Below are 20,187 nucleotides of genomic sequence, written 5' to 3'. Positions count from 1 at the left end.
GCACCTGTAGTCCCAGCTGCTCGGGAGGCTGAGGCAGGAGAATCACTTGAACCCGGCAGGCAGAGGTTGCAGTGAGCCGAGACTGCGCCATTGCACTCCAGCCTGGTGACAGAGTGAGACTCCGTCTCACCAAAAAAAAAAAAAAAAAAAAAAACAGTAGTTGTGTAGGACACTTGCCCAGGGGAAAGTTGGTGGGGTGTGAATAATACTGTCCCAGGGCATCGAGGACACACACACAAAGGGGGCCAAGACAGACACGGCTTCTCTCTTAGGAGTTCACAGAGAGAGGCAGAAAGGCAATGAGAGAACCCATTACTGTACAGCGGGGTGGGTGCTGGGTAGGAGAAAGTTTTTGAAAACCAAACAAGGGTACCTCGTGCACTTTAGGGTTTTCAGGAGAGCTCCTTAGAAGAAGTGACATCTAAGTTGAGATCCAAAGATAGGTGGGAATTAGCCCAGTGAAGGGAGTTGGACTGGAGAAGAATGTATTGAACGCACAGATGAAAGAGCATTCCAGTTTGACTGGAAAGTAGGGGTGGGTGGAGAGGAGGGAAGGAGGAGTCAGTGGAAGGGATGAGGTGGGAGGGAGTTTAAAGCCAGAGCTTCTCAGGCTGGAGTGCGCAGATCACCTGGGAGCCTTGTTACAATGCAAGTTCTAGCTGCGCGCAGTAGCTCACACCTGTAATCCCAGCACTTTGGGAGGCCGTGGCGGGGGGATCACTTGAGGTCAGGAGTTTGAGACCAGGCTGGCCAACATGGCAAAACCCCATCTTTACTAAAAATACAAAAATTAGCCAGGGATGGTGGTGCATGCCTGTAGTCCCGGCTACTTTAGAGGCTGAACCCCGAGAATTGCTTGAGCTTGGGAGGCGGAAGTTGCATTGAGCTAAGATTGTGCCACTGCACTCCAGCCTGGGCAACAGAGTGGCACTCTGTCTCAAAAAAGCAAAAACAACAACTACAACAACAACAACAACAGAACCCCCAAGTTCTGACTCAGCAGATCTTGCCTTCTTTTTTATCTCTTTTTCTGAGACAGGGCCTTGTTCTGTTGCCCAGGCTGGAGTGCAATGGCAGGATCAGAGCTCCCTGCAGCCTCAACCTCCCAGGCTCAAGTGATCCTCCTGCTTCAGCCTCCTGACTAGCTGAGACTACAGGCATGCACCACCATGCACAGCTAACTTAAAAATTTTTTTGTAGAGATGGAGTCTTGTTCTCTTGTCCAGGCTGGTCTTACACTCCTGGCCTCAAGCCATCCTCCTGCCTTGGCCTCCCAAAGCACTAGGATTACAGATGTGAGCCACCATAACTGGCCAGGGCCTGAGATTCAGCCTGTTTAACAAGCTGCCAGGGAATGGTGATGCCATTGGTGCAGAGTCCACAGGCACACACACACACACAAGCATACACAGCGGCAGACCACACGGAGAGTTTGAACTGATCAAAGGGCACTGTTGACTCACTTTAGACAAGGAGTGGCAAGGTCACATTTGAATTTGGCTCACTCTGGCTAAGGTGTGGAGAGTGAATTATACAGGGGTTGGCAAACTACCACCTGAGTATTTATTTTTGTAAATAGTGTCATTGGTACACAGCTATGTCCATTCATTAACATACTGTTTATGGCTGCTTTCACGATACCTGGGCAGAGTTGAGTAACTGTGACAGAGGCCAGATGGCTCACAAAACTGAAAATATTTACTTTGTGGCCCTTTGTTGAAAAGTTAGCCAAGCCCTGAAGCAAGACTATAAGGAATTGGATGCTGCAATGGTCCAGACCTGGGCACGGGGCTAGAAGTAGGGACAGAGACAAGTTAGAGACAGACAGTAGCATACATTAATGCAAAGACTTCTTAGCAGGGCACAGTGGCTCATGCCTGTAATCCTAGCACTTTGGGAGGCCAAAGCAGGCAGATAACTTGAGGTCAGGAGTTCGAGACTAGCCTGGGCAACATGGTGAAACTCCCTCTCTACCAAAAATACAAAAACAAACAAACAAAAACACAGGTGTGGTGATGCATACCTGTAGTCCCAGCTACTCGGGAGGCTGAAGCAGGAGGATCACTTGAACCCAGGAGGCAGAGGTTGCAGGCAGCTGGGATCACACCACTGCACTCTAGCCTGGGCAACCGAGTGAGACTCTATCTCAAAAACAAAAAAAAAAAAACAAAAAAGGCTTGTCTTCAAATCTTGTATTCCGCACTTCTTATCTATGTGTCTCTACAAGTTACCTAATCCTCTTTGAATCTTGATTTCCTCATCTGTAAAATGGGATTAATAACGGAACCTCGCCCATAGGAGTGATTGAGGATTAAGTGAGATCTTTGCACAAAAAGTGCTTGGCACAGATTGAGCACCCAGTACGAGTCAGTGTAGAAGCAATTATTAGAATGGCCTGAAAATGCCATTCTAACAATCCTAGCACTTTGGGAGGCTAAGGTAGGAGGATCATTTGATTGCAGGAGTTCGAGGCCAGCCTGCACCACATAGCGAGACCCCCGTCTCTACAAATAAATTAAAACTAGAGTGGCATTTTCACATAGTCTGTGTCTCCCACCTCTTCCTCTGCTCACTTTGCTGAAGCTCATTCTTTCTCCTCTGCAGGATCTGTTTCCCTGTAATCCTCCCTGATCATCTCTCTGCTACCCAGTTTTTGTTCATCTCCTTCCTTGATGTCCGTGGCATTTTCCACTATGAAAAGTTTTATTCAGGATACTATGGTAGACTGGTTACAACAATAGTCCGTGTTCTCCGGTTTTCTTACACCTATGCCCTTTGCAAAATGATTTTGCAATCTTTTCCATCAAGAAGGAGTGCCTTTTTGCCTACCCCTTACATCTGGAAGGGCTTTGTGAGTTTATTTATTTATTTATTTTTTGGAGATGGAGTCTTGCTCTGTTGCCCAGTCTGGAGTGCAGTGGCGCTATCTCGGCTCACTGCAACCTCTTCCAGGTTCAACCGATTCTCCTGCCTCGGCCTCCTGAGTAGGTGGGATTACAGGTGCCTACCATAACACCTGGCTAATTTTTGTATTTTTAGTAGAGACAGGGTTTCACCATGTTGGCCAGGCTGGTCTCGAACTCCTGACCTCAGGTGATCCATCCACCTTGACCTCGAAAAGTGCTGGGATTACAGGTGTGAGCCACTGTGGCAGGCTGTGAGTTTCTTTAATCAACAGAATGTGGCGGAGGGACATAGTGCTAGTTCGTGATCTGGGCCTCAAGAGGTCTTGTCTATTTCCTATTGTTCTCTTGGAAGGCTGCTGCTGCCATGTGAACAGCTTACCTGCTGGGGGATGAGCGATCACATGGCTCCTTCAACCTCGTCTCCAGAGCCGCCAGCCAGCCAACTGGGAGATACGGGAATGAGGACATCCTAGAGCAACCTCCTCACCTCATCCCCACTGCCCCAATAGACCTGACCACTGACTGATGGAAACACTCAAGTGAACCAGCCAAGATCAGCAGGGCCTGGCTCAGATCAGCAGAACCACCCAGCTGGCCCATAGACTCTGAGCAATAATAGACAGATACTTTGTGTTTTAATTAACCAAGTTAGAGGTGGTTTATTGTTCAGCAATAACTAACTGACATGGATGCCTAGGAAAATCTGGCATAAAAAGGCTGCCACTGTAGTAAATAGAAGCAGTTCATTTTTCTGTTTGTTTGCTTGTTTAAAGACGGGGTCTTGCCCTGTTGTCCAGGCTGGAGTACAGTGGCCCTTTATAGCTCACTGCTGACTCAAACTCATGGGCTCAAAAGATCCTTCCACCTCAGCTTCCCAAGTAGCTAGGACTACAGGCATGCACCACCATGCATTGCTAGGTTTTTCAATTTGTATTTTTTTTGGTCAAGACAGGATTTTGCTCTGTTATTCAGGCTGGTCTTGAATTCCTGACCTCACGCAGTCCTCCTACCTCAGCCTCCCAAAGTGCTGGGACTATGGGTGTGGGTATGAGCCACCACTCCTGGTCCAGGCAGTCCTTAACTTCTGTATATCTGATTTTCAAACAGAATTTTATACAGGTACTTGACTGACACCCCAAACCACCTTCCACGTGATGAATCCGGGCTTCCCTCATTGCTGAAGCACAGTGGGGTGCCTGGTCCACCAAGAAATGGTTTAATTGTTAGCACTGTCGCCATCCCTGTGCAAAGTGTTTACACAGCTGTTTGCATATGTTCCCACAGTTGCCTTATCTTGTAAAAACAAATGGAAACTGGGAAAATGAAAGCATTGATTCGGTTACAAGATGCCACAGGTCTCAAAGATGATAGAGGCGAGACAAGGACTCTGCGTGCCCAGCGTGCTGAGGCTGCAGCCTCAGTCCTGTGCTCACTGGTGCAGCTTAGCTTAGATGTTGTATTTAATTGTGAAGAAAAAGAACAACAAGGAAGAGCATATAGGAAATTGTATCCATTAGGTATCCATTTGGCCACAGCTTATAAAAACCTAACCTAGAGTGATCCAAACAGATATAGTGGCTTTTCTCATGCGGCCAGAAGCCTGGAGGTGGGCAGGCAGCAGGTCAGGATGAATCAGGACCCAGGGATATTTTTGCTCTGCTATTCAAGGTATTTTTGCTTTGTATCCTCATGCTTGTCATGTCAAGATCCCACCTCCTTTGACTTTCTTCAAAGAAGGGAAGAAAGAGAATGGATTAGGGCAAGGGTCTCCAATCCCTGGGTCATGGGGCTAGTACCAGTCCATGGCCTGTTAGGAACTGGGCTGCCCAGTAGGAGGTGAACATCAGGCAAGTGAGTGAAACGTCATCGGTATTTACAGCTGCTCTCCATCTCTTGCATTACCACCTGAACTCTGCCTCCTGTCAGATCATCATTAGCATTAGCTTCTCATAGGAGGGTGAACCCTGTTATGAACTGCCCCTGTGAGGGATCTAGGTTGCATGCTACTTATGAGACTCTAATGCCTGATAATTGGCCACTATCTCCCTTCATCTCCAGATGAGACCATCTAGTTGCAAGAAAACAAGCTCAGGGCTCCCATGATTCTACATTATGACAAAAATGTATAATTATTTCATTATATATTACAATGTAATAATAAGAAAAATAAAGTGCACAATAAATGTACTTGAATCATCCAAAAACCATCCTCCCCCCACACCCAGCCCATGAAAAAATTGTCTTCCATTAAACTGGTCCCTGATGCCAAAAAGTTGAGGACTGCTAGATTACTCAGTAGACTTCCTCTGACATCTTATTGGCCAGAATAATGTCACATGACCATTCTTAGCTGCAAGGGAAGTGGGAAAGAGAGCCTGGCACATGGCATACAGCAGCTCTGAGCAGTAGATGAAGAAAGAGTGAGTATAGTGGATAAATAAGAGTCTGTAAGAGGCCGGGCATGGCGGCGCACACCTGTAATCCCAGCGCTTTGAGGGGCTGAGGTGGGTGGATCACCTAAGATCAGGACTTTGAGACCAGCCTGACCAACCTGGCAAAACCTCATCTCTGCTCAAAATACAAAAATTAGCCAGGTGTGGTGGTGTGCACCTGTAATCCCAGATACTCAGGAGGCTGAGACAGGAGAATTACTTGAACCCAGGAGGTGGAGGCTGCAGTGAGCTGAGACTGCACCACTGCACTCTAGCCTGGGTGACAGAGTGAGACTCCATCAAAAAAAAAAAAAAAAAAAAAAAAAAAAGTCTGCCAGAGAAATACCACAAACACATAGCTGAAGACTCTGTCAAAGAAGTGAGAAGTAATTAGAGAATTTACCATTCTGTAATTATTCAGTTAATACTTGTGTAAGTTTTAGGATTTAGTAAATACCCCATAAATGTTAGGATTGACGTCTCAGCTTCACCTGTCACTGGGTGTATTCTTCTGGGCAAATCAATTAACCCATCTGGACATCAGTCCCTTTGTTTGCAAAATGAAGGAGCTAATCTCTCCTCTTATAGGTTCCTTGGAAGAATCAAAAAGTAAAATGGTGAAACTGAGCAGTGTTATCTGAATGTCGGCTGTGTTCTCTTAGGAGTGCACCAGCATTTTTGGAACCACAGGAAGGTGAGTCCATTTCTTAAGAAGGAATCACTCTTAGGCACTCTGCCAGTTGTCTCCCTGCCACCAAACTCCCTTCCCCACAAGACTGTGAATGAGTCTGCGGTTGTGACTTTTTGTTGTGGGTGCGTCCCCAGAAGGGAGAAGATCCAGTGAGAGCATCAACCACGTGCTTATCTCATTCTTACTTCTAACGTGTGTCATCTTTCTCCCCAGTCTGATTTTCATTGCTTGAGTTCCTGGGCAGAAAGCTTAGGCTAGTGGTTCTCTTTTTTTTTTTTTTTTGAGACGGAGTCTCGCTCTGTCACCCAGGCTGGAGTGCAGTAGCACGATCTCGGCCCACTGCAAGCTCCGCCTCCCGAGTTCACACCATTCTCCTGCCTCAGCCTCCGGAGTAGCTGGGACTACAGGCGCCTGCCACCATGCCTGACTAATTTTTTTTGTATTTTTAGTAGAGACGGGGTTTCACCGTGTTAGCCAGGATGGTCCCAATCTCCTGACCTCGTGAACCGCCCGTCTCAGCCTCCCAAAGTGCTGGGATTACAGGCGTGAGCCACCGCGCCCAGCCTAGGCTAGTGGTTCTCAATCCTGGCTTCATAACAGTGGGTGATGGGCTTTGTAAAAATACTCATGCTGGGGATCCCACCCAAGACCAGAGAGACCAGAGCTTAGGAGGATGCAGCCAAGGTATGGGAGCTGTTTACATCTCCCTGGACAATTTTAGAGTGCAGCTGGGGTTGTGAACCAGTGACCTAGGTCAGATGGCCCTTCTGGAACCTGCAGTGCTCAGTGGAGTACCTGCAATCTCTCCACCAGATGTTGTGGAAGCACCAGCTGGTTTGCATGAGGTTTGCCACATGGCTGAGACAGAAAGGTTAAGGATGATGGTGGTGGTGGCGGTGCTGGGGGACCAAATCCTAGGAGAGAGCTCTTTAGCTGAGAGACGCAAGGCAAAATATAATTGCTACGTGGGCATGGGACTGCATCCATTTGGCAGTTCCCCTTTTCCTCAACCCCAAGGAGAAGGAAACAGTTAAACAAACAAAAAAGGAGGCATCAGAGTCATCCTGAAACTTCTCAGTAATGAAACGCCTCAAAATTCAGAGGGACAGTGCCCTTGTTCTTTCTTTCTTTTACAGACAGAGTCTTGCTCTGTCGCCCAGGCTGGAGTGCAGTGGGGCAGTCATAGCTCACTGCAACCTGAACTCCTGGGCTCAAGCAATCCTTCTGCCTCAGGCTCCTGAGTAATTGGGACTCCAGGTGCGTGCCACAACGCCTGGCTTTTTTTTTTTTTTTTTTTTTTTTTTTTTTTTTTTTTTTTTTTTTTAAGACAGTGGTCTTACTCTGTTGCCCATACTGTTCTCAAATTCCTGGCCTCAAGGGATACTCCACCTCGGCCTCCCAAAGTGCTAGGATTACAGGTGTGAGCCACCATGCCTGGCTGCCCCACTTCTTTTAATCTTATAGCCTGCAGATAACATATGTCTGTAAAAGCCTGTCTTCACAAAATGCTGGCTCTTTTCATGAATATTCAATGGTTTTGCTCACATTATCTCAATCTCTCTCCCCCACTTATCTTTAGGTGTAGTGGCTCTGAGCTGGCACTTAAAAAAAAAAAAGTCCATCAAGACACCTTCTAAAGAAGCCAGGGAAAAAAGACCCCTAGGAGTCCCACTGCATTCCAGACTCAGGCTAAAAGCTTTTAAGGACCAAATCTCTCAAATGATTTTTATCTTCATGGTTTATTCAATCATTAGTCTCCTCAAATTAGCAGCTGTGCCTCTGATGGGCAACTGTTGATCCTTATCAACATGAAACCATTAAGACATATTTCAACCTTGGACACAAATGGTTGTGGCATTTGAAGAAGAGAAGCCTTCAGGATATTGCATGGCACAAAACTGCGGGCTAGAAACCCTGCTCCATATTTTAAGCAAAGGACTTGTGATGATTCTTTTTTCTCTGATAAATACCTGGTTTTCAAAAGCAGTCTAATTAGTATGGATCTTCACTTTGCAAGGCTTAAAAGTGCATTTGGGCTTCCTCTCACTAAACCAGCCTCATGGGACCAGCCAGAGTCTAAGCTTTTCCCTTCCATATGCTAAATATCCATGAGTAACCCTCTATCTCCCAGTCCCCTGCAGTTAGGCAGGGCCAAGTGACTGGTTCACCAGTGGGCAAGGAGCAGAAGGGATGTGTGCATGATCCTACAGAGGCAATAAAAGCCATGTATTAAAGAGGTGGGTGGATTACCTGAGGTCAGGAGTTCGAGACTAGCCTGGCCAACGTAGTGAAACCCCATCTCTACTAAAAATACAAAAAAATTAGCCGGGCATGGTGGCAGGTGCCTGTAATCCCAGCTACTGGGGAGACTGAGGCAGGAGAATCGGTTGAACCCAGGAGGCGGAGGTTGCAGTGAGCCGAGATTGCACCACTGCACTCCAGCCTGGGCAACAAGAGCAAATCTCAAAACAAAACAAAACAAAACAAAACACAAAAAACAAAAAAGAAAAGAAAAAAACGTGAAACTGGTGATCAAAGTGGTGATCAGCAGCTTCCAAATAAGATCTTAGGAGTTGGATGAATGGGCTCAAAGATGAGCTTTAAGAGGCAAAATGGCGGAGTTTAACTGGTATATGACCTTCTAGAGACATGAGGCTGGTAAGGGAAGAACACCTCACGTAACTCCAGTAAGCACACTGCACCACCCCACCCCCACCCCCACAAGTGTTAGCAGGCCGCTGCACATACGGATAGCCCACTCCAAGGGAAGAATCAGGGGAGAAGGGATGCAAGACCCTGGAAGTAGGCCAACATATAAAAACCCACAGTCAAAGGTCAAATGGAGCACTTGAGAGGTCACGTATCACCTCCTAGGACTATTGCCATGATCTCTGTCTTACAGTTTCATGCGCTTGGCCCTCCTCCAAGCGTACTTTCCTTCCTTTCACTCCTGCTCTAAAGTTTTTTAAGAAACTTTCACTCCTGCTCTGAAACTCGCCTCCGTCTCTCCTTCTGCCTTATACCCCTCAGTTGAATTCTTTCTTTTGAGGATGCAGGAACTGAGGTGGTGGCAGACCCGTATGGATTTGCCGAGGTAACACCAGGATGCTAAAGGCATCACCTACCATTTTGGAAGACTCCGTTGGGAGCCTACTCAACAATGACTGAGTGCCAATATGTGCCAGGCCCTGTGCTGGCACAGGGGATAATAGAGTGGTTAGCAGAGCAAACACCATCTTACTGGCCTGCAGTTTACAGTCTGCTGGAAGAGACAGTCGCTTGCAAATAAGCGTGCCAGTGAGCACTAAATAACTAACAGAGGGCCAGGAACAGTGGCTCATGCCTGTAATCCTAGTTCTTTGGAGGCCAAGGCAGGTGTATCACTTGAGCCCAAGAGTTCAAGACCAGCCTGGACAACATGTCAAAACCCCGTCTCTACAAGGAATACAAAAATTAGCCAGGCATGGTGGCACACACCTGTAGTCGCAACTACTTGGGAGGCTGAGGTGGGAGAATTGCCCGAGCCCGGGAGGTTGAGGCTGCAGTGAGCCGTGATGGTGCACTCCAGCCTGAGTGACAGAGTGGTGAGACCCTGTCTCAAAAACAAACAAACAAAAAACAAAACTAACAGAGGTAAATGCTTTGAAGGAAAGAAACCAGTTTTTAAGACACTATAAGTCAAAGGGACCTAGTGCAGCTGGGGGAATTAGGGAAGGCTTCCCTGAAATCTTGAAGCCCAGTGCACTAACCCGTGGGGGTCTGTTTCAGGGTGTCACCTTCGGGAGCACTTACTGAGTGAAGCTGTGTGACAAATGCTGGACACACACGGTTCTCCTCTGATCACTGCCATAGTCCTAGGAGGTGATACTATTATAACAGGAGCCCCAATTTACAGAGGTGGAAACTGAGGCTCAGAGGGATGACAGCATATGCCCCCAGGGCATTTACTAAAGAAGTGCAAACAGGGATTTGAACTCTCATCCGCTGACTCCAAAATTAACGCTCACTGCATTTCCTTGGCCCTTGCAAAGCCAGCCAAGGAAGTTAGTCATACAGGAAGTAGCCCCTCAGAAGTCCCTCAGCGGGAGATCAAAATGAAACAAGCAAGCAGATGTTTACAAGCTGCCTGGAAAAGCCACCCACCACAGGAGCGGGGAATCATTCTCCCTCCGCCCCAACCCCTCCTTCAAAGCTCCTCAAAAGCTTCCCTTTTCATTTTTACAGTGTCCCCTCTCCACCCCCTTTTCCCCCAGAGGACTGACTTCATCCTTTCAGCAGATGGGAAGGCGTGGGCTGCCGGCCCTACAGTAGCACAACCACCAATGATGGCTTCCCTCCAATCTTAACCCAGATGAAAATGACAGAGACACACCAGCTCTTTCTTCTCTTGGCTTTTCCCGAAGCTTCCCTTTCCATTAGGCCACTGGATGTTGGCGCCCGAAGCTTCCCTTTCTCACCAGAATAGAAGCAGGAAGTCTGGGGTAGCTGCGTTGAAATGTTGGCTGGTATGAGCTTGTTGTTTTGTTTTTTATAGAAGGGCTAAACAGATCCCACACACAGACACAATACACATTCAGAGACATGCTTCCCATGTAGATACACATGTGCACACATGTACGCATAGACATACATGCTTGTGAGCTCACACACATTCACTCATAGCTAACACTCGTATAGCACTTACTGTGTTCCACACAGCATCCTAGGTCAGGGCAAACTATGGACCATGGACCAAATCCTGCCTGCAGCCTCTTTGTATAAATAAAGTTTTATTGGAACACAGCAGCTCTGTGTTTAGAGAGAGTCAGACCAAAGAACAAGTGACCCAGATAGGTCAGAAGGTGACTCTGGGAATCTAGGAGGGTGTGAGCCAGGCCTGAATTGGTTTTACAAAAGTGAAAATAGCTTTTTTGTTTGCTTATTATAGAAGTGATATATGCTGACTGTAAAAAGTTCAGGTATACAGAAATGTCTAGGAAAGAAGTAAAGATCTTTGGACAGACCTGGAAACTGAGGCCAAAGCTTCCCCATTTAGCAATCAGGAGTGGGAGAGAGGGGCTGCCCATCCACCCTTGCCTATCCCTTCAGGACAAAACATCAATTCCCATGACCTCATCTCCCTGCCTTGAGACAGTGGGTGTTGGGGACAATGGCAGGATGTGGACTTCCAATGTGGCAATCTGACATCAGCTTTAGCCTGGAGCTGGGTAGTGCCCATGATCAAGGCCACTGGAAGGGACCAGTTCAGCGTGTATCAGAGCCACCCTTGGGTGACTAATAATAATGATGTCGATTGAACGTTCATTACCGCCAGACACCACTCAAAAGCTGAAATTAAGTCACTGAATCCTTGTGACCATCCTAGGAGTTTGGTACCCTAATGCTCTTCTTACAGAAGAAGCAGGCTCAGAGAGGTAAAGTAATTTCCCCAAGGTCACAGAGCCAGGAAACAGCAGAGCCAGGACTGACGTCCCAGTGATCTTCCTTACAAGGCTGATGTGATGCTTGGAACAGCCATAGGAGGCTGGAGTATTTAGAATCCTCAGCATATAGTTGAGAAAATGAGGTTCTGAAAGGTTGAGTGACTTGACCAAGGTCATATAGCCAATGAGCAGGAGCCCCAGGAAGGGAGTTCAGGGTCATGTGACTTCAGAGCTGGTTCTTAGTGCTGGGTTCCCCCAGCTCCAGCCCTTGGGGAGTATCTCTGCCACCTCACAGTACCTCCTGCGAGACAATTTTTTTTACTCCTTCTTCTTCATTTTTTTTTTTTTTTTTTTTTGAGACGGAGTCTCACGCTGTTGCCCAGGCTGGAGTGCAGTGGCACGATCTCGGCTCACTGCAAGCTCCGCCTCCCGGGTTCCCGCCATTCTCCTGCCTCAGCCTCCTGAGTAGCTGGGACTACAGGCGCCCGCCACCGCGCCCGGCTAATTTTTTGTATTTTTAGTAGAGACGGGGTTTCACTGTGGTCTCGATCTCCTGACCTTGTGATCCTCCCTCCCAAAGTGCTGGGATTACAGGCTTGAGCCACCGCGCCCGGCCTCTTCTTCTTTTTTTATGTTGATTTTTATTTTTTGAGACGGAGTCTCACTTTGTTGCCCAGGCTGGAGTGCAATGGTGCGATCTCGGCTCACCACAACCTCCGCCTCCCAGGTTCAAGCAATTCTCCTGCTCCAGCCTCCCAAGTAGCTGGGATTACAGGCACCCACCACCACGCCCGGCTAAGTTTTGTATTTTTAGTAGAGATGGGGTTTTGTCATGTTGGCCAGGCTGGTCTCAAACTCCTGACCTCAGGTGATCCACCCGCCTTGGCCTCCTAATATGCTGGGATTACAGGCGTGAGTCACTGCGCCCAGACTGTTTACTTCTTCTTAACACTGCTGCCATGGACTTATGTGTCCCTCATAAATGCATGTGCTGAAACCTAATCGCCAATGTGAGGATACCAGGGGCTCTTGAAAGGTGAGTAGGTCATGGGGGAGAAGTTCTCAAGAATGGGATTAGTGCCCTTCTGTAAAAGGCACCAGAGAGCTCCCTCGCCCCTTCTGCCATGTGAGGACACGGCGATAAGGCACCATCTGTGAACCAGGAAGTGGGCCCTCCGCACACACCAAATCTACCTGCACATTGATCTCGGCCCTCCTGGCCTTCAGAACTGTGAGGAATACATTTCTGGGTTTTGTTTGTTTGTTTGTTTGTTTGTTTTATGGAGTCTTGCTCTGTTGCCCAGGTTGGAGTGCAATGGCATGATCTTGGCTCACTGCAACCTCCGTCTCCCGGGTTCAAGCCCATTCTCCTGCCTCAGCCGACCGAGTAGCTGGGATTACAGATGTGTGCCATCATGCCCGGCTAATTTTTGTATTTTTAGTAGAGATGGGGTTTTACCATGTTGGTCAGGCTGGTCTCGAACTCCTGACCTCAGGTGATCCACCCACCTCGGCCTCCCAAAGTGCTGGGATTATAGATGTGAGCCACCGCGCCTGGCTGAGAAGTATTCTGTGTTTATAAGCCACCCAGTCTAGGGCATCTTGTTATAGCAGCTCACATGGACTAAGATAGTTGCTTGTTTTTTTGTTTTTTGTTTTTTTCTCTCTAGCCTTATTCCAAACACTATCTGTGAAATTATTGGTTTATTGTGCTAGTTATACATATTTTTCTAATACAATAATTTCTAATACCTACTAACCTAAAACATGTATGTCACATGGTCCATGAATGGTACATATGCTCAGCTATAAAAAACACAGTAGTTTCTCGGACCAGACATAAATTCTACTCTTAAGGAGGTTTTGGGTGAATTGGGGAGATGGACAGTGTTATGGGCTTAATTGTGTCTCCTCCCTGCCATTCATATATTGAAGTCCTAAGCCCCGGAACCTTAGAATGTAATCATATTTTGAAGTAAGGGTTTTAAAGAGGTGATTAAGTTAAAATGCAGCACCATCGTAGCTTGCCGCAGTCTCAAACTCCTGTGCTCAAGCAGTCCTCCTACCTCAGCCTCCAAAGTAGCTGGGACTACAGGCACACACCACCATACCCAGCTAATTTTTAAATTTTTTCGTAGAGATAGTGTCTCACTATGTTGTCCAGGCTGGTCTTGAACAACTAGCCTCAAATGATCTCCCATCTTTGGCCTCCCAAAGGGCTGGGATTACAGGTGTGAGCCATAGTGCCCAGACTCCAACTTCTTATTATTTATTTATTTTGAGATAGAGTCTTGCTCTGTTTCCCAGGCTGGAGTGCAGAGGTGCGATCTCAGTTCACTGCAACCTCCACCTCCTGGGTTCAAGCAATTCTCCTGCCTCAGCCTCTTGAGTAGCTGGGATTGCAGGTGCCCACCACCATGCCCAGCTAATTTTTGTATTTTTAGTGGAGACAAGAGTTTTACCATGTTGGCCAAGCTGATCTCGAACTCCTGACCTCAAATGATCCACCTGCCTCAGCCTCCCAAAGTGCTGGGATTACAGGTGTGAGCCACCGCGCCCAGCCTCCAACTTCTTTTTGGTGTGTGAAAGAAACTTTTATCTTAGCCCTGTTATTTTGTTATAAGGAGAGGGAACTAATTCTAACTGATTTCAGCTGCTTACAAAACTGGGCCAATGTCACATTCAAATCCAATTTTCTGTCTTCACTTGAAAAATAAGATCGGTTACACTGTGCCCATGTTCCCATGTGGCAGTGGCAAGGCTGGGGCTCAGGAGGGGCTGCCTGCTCCATCTCCAGTTCACATAGTCCTCATGAATCACAGTCCATATGTGATAGCCACCCAACTCGCTGGATTATCTTGTCTGCTGCCCCTGTAGGCATTTGAGTTTGTGACCCCTGACTCACCTTCTCTGAGCCTCACTTTCCTCACTGACAAGATAAGGCTCATTTTAGATTCTCCTTGTGAGGCATTTTTTTTCTTTATTTGAGACAGAGTGTCACTGTCACCCAGGCTGGAGTGCAGTGGCACAATCTCGGCTCACTGCAACCTCCACCTCCCGGGCTTAAATGGTTCTCCTGCCTCAGCCTCCCGAGTAGCTGGGATTACAGGCACGCACAACCACACCTGGCTAATTTTTGTATTTTTAGTAGAAACAGGGTTTCACCACGTTGGCTAGGCTGGTCTCGAACTCCTGACCTCAAGTGATCTGCCTGCCTGGGCCTCCCAAACTGCTGGGATTACAGGCATGGACCACTGCGCTCGGCCTCCTTGTTAGACTTTTTGGGAAGATGAGATGAGTTGCTAGATGTAAAGCGATATTTACAAGTCTCAGGAGTGAGGGTCACTGCTATCATTGTTGTTATTATTATCATTATCACCATCATTACCAGCATGGAAAGGAGTTTGCCTTTTTTGATGGTTGATCCAAAATCAGAAGGAGAGAAAGTGGGGAACAGCTCAGATGCTAGCAAGAGTTTCTAGAGTGTGTTCATGCCTGCGGGTGACTTTTCTTTTCCGCCCAGGGACAGAGTTTCCGATGTTCATTTATTTAATCCCTCTCGGAAAGTGTTAGCAGCTCGTTGCATCTGTAAAGGATGGAGGTGCCTTTGATCACTTCAGTCAACTCACAGCTTCTCCCTTCCCAAAGGCAAGAGGCACCCTTGGCTTCCTCCTGCAAGGGCTTTGGGTACATCAAGCCTGAGCTTGCTGCCACCGTTAGTCTCCCACTGTGCTGGGGCTGAGGGAGGGGGCTGCCGGGCCCACCGTGGAGTTTGGGGGGATTCCAGGTTAACCCACAGTATATGGGAGGGTGGGTTTCTTTTCCTTTGCGTCCTCATGTTTCCAAGGCTGCAATCAAAGGAGAGCAACCTGTGATATAATTCAAGGCTGGCAAAGAGACAGACAATGATGATGGCAGAGGTGCCTCCCCTGCAGCCTGTGGATCCATGCTGCTCTCACGTCCTCACTCTGAAGGTGGCCTCCTGTGAACACCTGCAGCTCAGGCCCGGGAGATCTTATCTGTTTGTGACAGGACATTCCACCCACATGTAGGACAAGACAGACATTGCTGGAGTGTGTGAGCCCCAGGGAGCAGCACTCAACCAACCACAGATGGTACTGGTGGATAATCGCCCAGCTCCCTCGCCTTTCCCGTGGGACAGCTCTGGGATGCATGCTTTGCCCTGGCCCGAGCAGAGCTGAACCTCAGTTGCTACCCCCCCTCCATCCTCCCATAGGAATATGCCTGGGGACATACCCTTTCTTGGCTGCCTTCCCATTCCCATCTCTGTCTCTCACTGTCCCCTCCCTCCCGGTGTTTCCTGGAATCACTGCGCAAATAAGCTACTCACACCCCAATCCCTGTTTCAGGGTCCGCTTCTTGGGGAGCCTAAAGTAATTCAGTCTGCGTAGTTTGGTTTTGGAGGTCACTGAAAAGGGTCACTCCTCCCCCTTTCTGCCCTGAAGATGGAAAGCTCCCTTTCCCCATCCAGATGTGAACTCTGACTGTGGTGAAGTGAGACCTTGGGTGGGGGGCAGGAGAAGGACCCAAGGGTTGACAAGAGTAAGGGATGGTAGAAGAAAGGGCTTGGGGTGCTCCATTGTGCCCCAAGAGTTGAGGAGGAGGCCCATGCCATGGCCACAAACTTTTCATTAGTTCAGTAAAGTATGGATGGAATGATCTTTGGATGCCATTCGAGCCCGCTGGCCAAGCTGTTCCTGTCTATAGCACCCCGCCCAGCCAGTGTACGGCATGGAGCAGAGGTAGCAGTCATACAGTATGGTGGTTAGGAGCTCAAGCTCTGGGTTTAAACAAACCTGGGCTCAGCTGCTAGCTTTCCTATTCATAAGCTGTGTGATATTTAGCAAGTAACTTAACCTCTCTGAGCCTCAGCTGATATTCCAGCAACACTGCAAGGAGCCTTCCTGCACATATGCTCTTGGGCAACGGGCAGGAGGTTCTCTAGGACATATCCCTGGTGACCAGATGGGCTGAGTCGTAGGGTCTGGACAACTTATGCATTTATTCATGAGGGCTGGGGCACACTGCAGTGACTGACAACATGTACTCACATCAGCAAGCGGTGTGTGCTTCCTGGTTGCTCTGATACATCCCTTACAAACACAAAAAAATTACAGTATGCGATCAACTTGCTTTTTTTTTTCCCCCCACCACTTATACGTATTGGAGATCTTTCCATATCTAGCCATCTCAATATGCCTCATTTTAAAAACCATTTTATTGAATCATAATTATAGAAAATTGCATAGCAGGGTGAACTTTTACAGTGTGAAAAACACTTGAGTAATCAGTATTGCAATCCAAAACCAGAATGCTACCTTTATTCTAGAACCTCCATGCCCGTCCCTCCCCTCCCTCAACCACAATAGATGTATAAATATGTACTCTTTGCGCGTGTGTGTCTAGCTTCTTTGGCTAAGCACTAGTTTATGAGATTTACGGATGTTGTTGCATGTAGTGACATTTTGGCAATGCCTGGAGACATTTTTGGTTGCCCTGACTTGCAGAGGGGAGTGCTACTGGCATCCTGTGGGTGGAGGCTTAGAAACATCCTGTGACGCTCAGGACAGCCCCCACAACAAAAAGTAATCTGGCCCCCAAGTGTCAGTAGTGCCTAGCTTTGGAAATCCTGATATACACTGCGCGAGGGACTTAGGGGTTTGCTCTAAGAGTACTGGAGAAACTGCAGCCTATGTTCAGCTTTTAAATACTGCAAACTATTTTCCAAAGTGGCTGTGTCCTCTTTCTTTGTGAATACCTGCATTCTTTCCCATCATGTGGGTGTATCGTTTTACCAGTTCCCATCGATTAATTTTATATTGTTTCCAATCTTTTGGCCATTACATTGGTGCCAAAATGAGAATCCTTGTAACAGTCTATAGCAGGCTTGTCGAACCCACAGACTGTGGGCTGCGTGCAGCCCGGGATGGTTTTGAATGTGGCCCAACACAAATTTGTAAACTTTCTTAAAACATTATGAGATTTATGTATGTATGTATGTATGTATTTATTTTTAGCTCATCAGCTTTCATTAGTATTTGTGTATTTTGTGTGTGGCCCAAGACAATTCTTCTTCCAATGTGGCCCAGGGAAGCCAAAAGATTGAACACCCATGGTCTACAGTATTTGGAAAGAATATCAGCCAGGCGTGGTGGCTCAGGCCTGTAATCCTAGCACTTTGGGAGGCCAAGGTGGGCGGATCACTTGAGGTCAGGAGTTTGAGACCAGCCTGGCCAACATGGTGAAACCCCATCTCTACTAAAAGCACAAAAATTAGCTGGGCGTGGTGGCATTCGCCTGTAATCCCAGCTACTTGGGAGGCTGAGGCAGAAGAAGTGTTTGAACCCGGGAGGCGGAGGTTGCGGTGAGCCGAGATTGTGCCACTGCACTCCAGCCTGGGCGACAGAGTGAGACTCCGTCTCAAAAAAAAAAAAAAGAAAAAGAATATCATATTTGGATATAAGTGTATGCACACGTGCGTGCACGCGTGTACACACACACACACACCCCCCATTTTCTGGAGACCCCAGATAATGGGACACGACTAATTTGATTTACATGTAAACTTCCTTCATTCCCTGCATGTTTAACGTCGAACTGGCTTGCAGAAATAGCTCTCATCATCTTGGCTTCTGCCCCGGATTCACATCTTGTGCATGTGGACACACGATCTGGAAAGATAAACAGGAAATCCCTCCCGGCATGGGCAAATGGAGCAGGCTTCTGTTCCTCTGAGAGCTGGGACTCAAAAAAGCAAAGTGTCAGCCTGGGTGGGGCCAAGGGGGACTCCCTGCCTGCAAACAGGGCTGGGCAGCTCTGGGGAAGATTTGCAATTTTTTTTTTTCCTCTAAATGTTTCATGTGAACGAATTCCACTTTGAAATTAATCTCTGGCATCTAGTTGCCTTTTATTTTTTTCCTTAAAACAATATTTTAACCTAAATGTATAGATCTGGACCTGCCTCTGTGCCTTTTATCTTTGTCTAAAATTTAAGTAATGGGTAATACTTTGATTTCAAATGCATTACTTTAAACTATAACCACATAATATGTGTTGATCATTTTTAACCTTGCCTGTTTTTCAAGCAGCTAGATTTAACAATTTCTTTCAAGTTAACTCTAAGTGTTACAGGAACAGTAAAGTCAATAGAACATAAATTTATAAATACATATCTTATAAAGGAAGTTTGCTAAACCCAGATTCATGCAGTTACTCTTAATAAGAATTAGATTTAGCTCTGAGCTTTCTGGCAAAGCAATAAGGAAAACGCAATGCATCACCCAATATCTTGTTTTCTAGTCAAAGGAAAACTGCACATCTTTAGCTGAGATAATTATTTTCTTGATCTTAAGTTCTGAAATCAGCAGAAGTGAACATTTTAAATTTATCCTTCCGGTCTGTGTTTTTATCTCTGCTCTTCTTACTTATCCTGGATGGAATATAGGGGCCATGTTGTCACCCCTGTCCTGAATTGCTAACTGCCTGGTTGACCACTTTCTTTTTGCCTGACACTAGGCTATGTGCTTTACACTTGGAATATCAACTGTTATTATCCCATGTTACTGCTACAGGAACCGAGGTTCAGAGAGGTTAAGTAACAGTCTCCGACTCATACTTGGCAAGTACTGGAGTTGACAGGTGGGAGGGGCAGGGATTTTTGTCCTCTGAGAAAGAAGATAACTTGTCCAACTTCACACGCTGGAAAGTGTCAAAGCTGGGATTCAAACTAGAGAATTTAGAGATCTAACATGTCTTTAGTACCTACTAAATGCCAGGATATTTTGAGGAATGATGAGGGGGTGTAGGTCAAGGTTAAGAGAGAAGCTGACAGATCTGGGCTCAGTTCTGCTTCTTAATTGACCCTGGGCAATTAATGCCTCTGAACCTCAGTTTATTCACCTGCAAAATGGGTAGATAATAGCCCCAATCTCAGAGGGTGTTATGAGAATTCGGTAAGTTGATGCCTGGGGAGGATTTAGTACAGAGCCTAATGAGGAGGGTACCCATCAATGTCAGCTCCCATCAATGTCAAAGTCAGGTGCTGGTCAATATCAGCAAGAATCCTTGATGAGGCAAAAATCACCAGCTCTGGGCTTCAGGTGGAATCTATTTCTCTTTCTTCTCCTTTCTTCTTCCCAGCCCTGTGCTCCCCCAGCTCTCTGATAGTCCTGAAGGGCTGAAGAGAACAACCAGGGAAAAGCTGGAGTTTAATAAATAAGCTTCCTTCGAAATGACCAGAGGGCCCCAGGCACGAGCTGTCTGCAGTGGTTTTCACAGCAAGCTTCATAGCAATACCTTAGGTTTTTATTTATATTACATTTCCCTGTTTACAAAGCCCTCATCTGCCTGCCAGTTACCTCCCTGAACTTCTCTTGCAGTTCTGAAAGGTGGCAGGGATTTCCATCCCCATTGAAAGGAGGCCCAGGGAGGTTAGTGACTTCCCCCAAAGTCACCCAGCAGAGCAGAAGTCACATCTTCTGGCTCTAAGTTCAGGGATTTCATCACTGCATCCTGCTGCAGGACAGCAGTTAATGAAACCGTTTCCGGAAATAATTAAGAGTCAGAGCTGGGAAAAACATATTTTGAATTGGCCAAGAGGGAATTGAAAAACAACACATGTCAAATCTCTGTTTTTCTCTCCTGATGTGGCTTTTTGCCCCTCATCCCCTGTTCCTTTTGTCCCATGTTTCTCTGACTGCCTTCACTCTCTCACC

At 47.0% G+C, this 20,187-nt stretch overlaps 1 protein-coding gene across 1 annotated transcript in view; it reads left to right on the top strand.

The window, feature by feature from the left end:
- IQCK (IQ motif containing K) overlaps positions 1-20,187 on the top strand; it is a 959,718-nt gene that overhangs the window by 228,245 nt on the left and 711,286 nt on the right. The gene's annotated exons all lie outside the window — the stretch shown is intronic.

This window comes from Macaca thibetana, chromosome 20, assembly GCF_024542745.1.
Source record: "Macaca thibetana thibetana isolate TM-01 chromosome 20, ASM2454274v1, whole genome shotgun sequence".
NCBI lineage: Eukaryota > Metazoa > Chordata > Mammalia > Primates > Cercopithecidae > Macaca > Macaca thibetana.
Note: the sequence above shows the minus strand (reverse complement) of the source record. Positions and strands in the feature narration are given on the sequence as shown.